This window comes from Impatiens glandulifera, chromosome 5 (genome assembly GCF_907164915.1).
Source record: "Impatiens glandulifera chromosome 5, dImpGla2.1, whole genome shotgun sequence".
Lineage (NCBI taxonomy): Eukaryota > Viridiplantae > Streptophyta > Magnoliopsida > Ericales > Balsaminaceae > Impatiens > Impatiens glandulifera.
This window is the reverse complement of record NC_061866.1, coordinates 11673389-11678545: the sequence shown is the minus strand read 5'-3', so window position 1 is coordinate 11678545 and position 5157 is coordinate 11673389.

The window sequence follows — 5157 nt, the reverse complement described above, 5'->3', positions numbered from 1 at the left end:
TGAAATTATTTCAACAATCATAAGTGGTCTAGCGGTTTAAGTGTTCACATTTCATGCTGAAGACCAAAGTTTGAATCCCAAAACACGCAAATTTATATTTTCAAGGTCTCGAGATGGAGGTCAGAATTAATGGTTGGTTTGGCGAACATTGGGTGAGTGGTTTGTCGAGCATTTAAAAGTGTGAGGTCACGAGATGGAGGTCGGGTGGTGGGTGATTTGTCGAGTGTGAGGTCGAAATTAGTGGTTAGTATGACGAGCATTTGAGAATGTGAGGTCACGAGATGGAGGTCAGGTGGTGGAGGTTTGTCGAGTGTGAGGTCGGAATTAATGGTTGGTTTGGCGAGCATTTGAAAGTGTGAGGTTACGAGATAGATGTCATGTGGTGGGTGGTTTGTCGAGTGTGAGGTTGGAATTAGTGGTTGGTTTGGCGGGTATTTAAAAGTGTGAGATTACGAGATGGATGTCATGTGGTGGGTGGTTTGTCGAGTGTGAGGTCGAAATTAGTGGTTGGTATGACGAACATTTGAAAATGTGAGGTCACGAGATGGAGGTTGGGTGTTGAGTGGTTTGTCGAGTGTGAGGTCGGAATTAGTGGTTGTTTTGGCGAGCATTTGAAAGTGTGAGGCCACGAGATGGAAGTCGGGTGGTGGGTGGTTTGTCGAGCGTGAAGTTGGAAGTGGTTGGTTTGACGTTGAATAAGAGGTTTGTAATCAATTGGGTTTGGTTGTTGAGTGGATTGTCGAGGGATAGAGACATATGAAAAAGTGTGTCACAAGATTAAGGTTAGTGGGTGATTTGCTGAGAGAATAAAGAGGCATGTGAAAAAGTGAGTCACAAGATGATGGTCAATTGGAGGGTTAGTGGTTGAGTTTGAGGTGTGTCATCAATTGAGGTCGACTAAGATTGGTGATGGTTTGCTGAAGGGATACAAAATGCATATGAAAAAGTGTGAGTCACAAGATAAGGGTCAATTGAGGGGTTAAGTGGATACCGAAGGGATACTATATATGTTAATATTAAGTTTAAGATTAAACTTAATTTTATCTAAAATATTTATAAATAAATAATATTTTATATATATATTCTTATCCGTGAAATCATGCTAGTTTTATTAAAAAAAATGATAGATTTAAGCTCACATAAATCATAATGTAGATCCATCTACTCACCGTTACAAGATACTTTTGAAAAAACAAATATTTATTGAGTTTTCTTACCAAGTTGGGAAATAACTTATTAGAACATGCTTATGTAATAACAATATTATGTCTTAATAGTAAACAATACAAATGTAATATAACTGAAATTAATCGTAAAAATCTTTAAACAATCTTTGTATGTCAATATAATTTCAAATCATTATCAAAACGTAAACACTTTATTGGTTTTTATGTTTGTTTCATTTCAATTTTTTAACTTAGAACAAATCATTATTTTTACAAACAAATGCTCAAATTGTTTTTTTTTTTTTTTGAGAAATTATGAATAATTTTCAACATATTAGAGACACTTCTCATATAAAACACTTTAGTCAGCCTCTAAATATCACGATGAATAAAGTCACGTGTCCCTCTTGTAAATGCTTATTGCAACTTCATTTTTACATTTTTTTAGATTAATTAGGCCTAGAATAAAATAGTTTAAAAAATGATTGATATAATTGAAAGTAAAAAGATATATTAATATTTTATGATTGAAAATATATGAACATGAATTTAAAGATATTATGTAGTTTATTTGAAACCAGACTCGTTCTAAAGAGAGCTATTACAATTATTAAAAAATGGACGGTATCAATAAACCTAATATTATTAGCTTATGTTAATTTATATGAAAAATACATATAATATAACAAATCTCATATTTTGTCTTCATAGATAGAGAGACAAACCAACAAAAATGACAGCTTGTACACTATAAAAGATAAGGGTGATAAATTGTCAAATACAATTTGATTACTTCGACTTCGACCGTTCAATTGGAAAAGTTTGTGAAATTTAATGATGGATAGATCTCATTTTTTAAGCCAAAAATTTTAATATATATATATATATAAATTTTTTAAAATTCAGTTCAACAGGTTCTTTTAATCCTAACTTAAATCAATACAAAAATATAAGTGTTATAATATCACCAAACATAAAACGATCTCGAATAGAGTGAGTATTGAGTAATCCCCAAATATCTAAAACAATCAGTGTTCAAACTTCATATTGAATTTTAACGGATAATTTACACCTTTGGCGAAAGAGAAATATTTGAGAAATAATAAAATTTATGAGGGAAGTAACTGGTTGAAGAGCTCTAATAAACTATAATTGTCCCTTCAAAATGTAAGCTTCACAATTCACATGTAATAATAATGTTTAGAATATTGGTTTCCGAGATGAGAGATGAGAGATGAGAGATGAGAGATGAGAGATGAGAGATGAGAGATGAGAGATGAGGAGGTGCAAATGCAAATCCAAATTTGATACCTAAAATTTTAATATTAAAATTTTAATATTAAAATACATATATACGGAGGAGTGATGGATGGAGGAATAACGTTGCATCACGTTATTAAAAAAAAAATGTAAAAGTATAAGGAGAGAGTGGAGTGATAAATTTTTGTTATTTTTCAACCAATTAGATTGCTCCACGTTATTCTCTTGTCTATTCTTTTTTCAAATTCTCTTTTGTTAAATTTTTTAAAATAACTTTTTAAATTCTAAATTATTAGAAATTTATAATAAATATAAGTTAAAAGGTTTATCTTTCTTGGTACCTTTATAAATTTTTTTTTAGCATTGGAGGGTATAGTGTTTTTATTTTTATCGCTCAAATTTGAGTTGATCTTGTATTTTATTCGGTGCGACATCTTATTTAACCGGATTAGTTTTTTGTCTCGGGTTTTTATAGCATGAATAATACTTTCAATCGTTAGTGGGTCGTTGGTGACCCTTTCTCGGGTATGTGTCCGCCCCTTTCTTACCAGCAAAGGAGACGAAATAATCGGATCTAGAGTTATTTTTTTATTTTTTTCAATAAAAAGTTACTCGATTTGATCTTTAATATGGATGACCTCTTAGAAGTATCTTCCTATTATTTGTATGGATTCTCACTATTTTGAACATATTTGTAAATGATCCATTTTCATTTGGTAAGACTTTTTCTGATGTTGTTTACCAACCCCGATTAAGGATAATTTTAACTGTCGCTCAAAATCTTTTGTAGAGATTTTTCCGACACCATTTCATTGGTTTATTGAGCTTACTTTAGTTTAACCGCCATCGTTCAAGAACTCAAATAAGTTTGTCTATATAGGAATTCTCAACAAATCGCTTGATGGTTGCATCTTTTTCACTCATAGTTTAATTTTTTTAAAATTATTTATACAATTTGATATTTTGATCATCCATTATTAATTATTAATTAATTTTTAATATGTAACCCAAAATTTTTATTTTAATGTGAATTAACATTTTATCACCCAAAAAAATCTTCATACATGCATTTCATTTCTTGTATGATTCTCAATTTCAAGTTAGAAAAATGTTACTGTTACTCATGTATTAATTTAAATATATTACAATTTTAGTCCAAAACTAATATTATTTTAAAATTTGTAAAATGAAAGTGATGTGTGAACTAATATTATTTTAACTAACATGAAATCAATTAATTAATTAAGAAATTGTTTTTTTTTTAAATATTATAAAATGAAAGTGATGTGTGAACTTGTTTTCGATTGGAAATGTGAACATTTGACTTTTTATGAATACTTTACTTTTATTATCATAATTATTCAGTTATATATACTTTATTTTTTTATGAGAAAATATTTTTTTATGAATAATTGATGACATTGTTAAAGGAAATATGGGCTATTAATATACATTTATTTTTATTTGAGTTTGAATTTGGATTTGGATTTTTCTTTAAAACTATTTAGTTGTAAAGTATCTTATTGATCAAGATAAAATATCATTTTGATACAAAATTTATTTACACACAGATTCATTATTGTTTTTTATTTTTTTATCTTTTCTCATGGTAGACACAAACCTATTGACAAAAATTATTTTGTATACATTAGGTTAGAAGAGGATAAACATAAATAGGTAGATGAAAAGTCTAATATCTACAAATTTTATTTTATCTCCTCAAATTCATTCTATTAAAGGAACTAGCACGTATCCCGTGCATTTGCACGAGTAATAATATAAAAAATCGTGAAAAAAATATTACGGTAAAAAATTTATGGGCGGGTCTACCCAAATCCGACCCAAGTATCCATTTACTCTCACATATATCCAAATTAACCATAACTCTCGACCCGGCAATCTGGACACTTTAAAAATTAAGCATCATTATATATATATAGATTAGTTAGTTAAAAAGTTGAACTTATATTGTTAAAATGTCACGCGTTTATCAAATTTTGGGTTGAACTTAAAATATAAAGTGTTATTATCCTAGTTGGTTAAAACGTTGTACTTGTTTTGTTAGGTTGCAAGTCCGAATCATAACTATAGCATTTTTAATTTTATTTTTAACCGTTTTAAGTTTATGGGCGGGTCAACCCACAATCCGACCCAAGTATCCATTTACTCTCACATATATCCAAATAAACCACAGCTCTCGACCCAGCAATCTGGACATTTTAAAAATTAAGCATCATTATATATATATATATATATATATATATTAGTTAGTTAAAAAGTTGAACTTATATTGTTAAAATGTCACGCGTTTATTAAAATTTGGGTTGAATGTAAGATATAAAGTGTTATTAGCTTAGTTGGTTGAAAGGTTATATTTGTTTTTTTAGGTTGCAAGTTCGAACTATACCTATAGCATTTTTAATTTTATATTTAACCGTTTTAAGTTTATGGGCGGGTCAACCCACAATCCGACCCAAGTATCCATTTACTCTCACATATATCCAAATTAACCATAGTTCTCGACCCGGCAATCCGGACACTTTAAAAATTAAGCATCATTATATATATATATAGATTAGTTAGTTAAAATGTTGAACTTATATTGTTAAAATGTCACGCGTTTATCAAAATTTGGATTAAATTTAAAATATAAAGTGTTATTAGCCTAGTTGGTTAAAAGGTTATACTTGTTTTGTTAGGTTGCAAGTTCGAACCATACCAATAACATTAT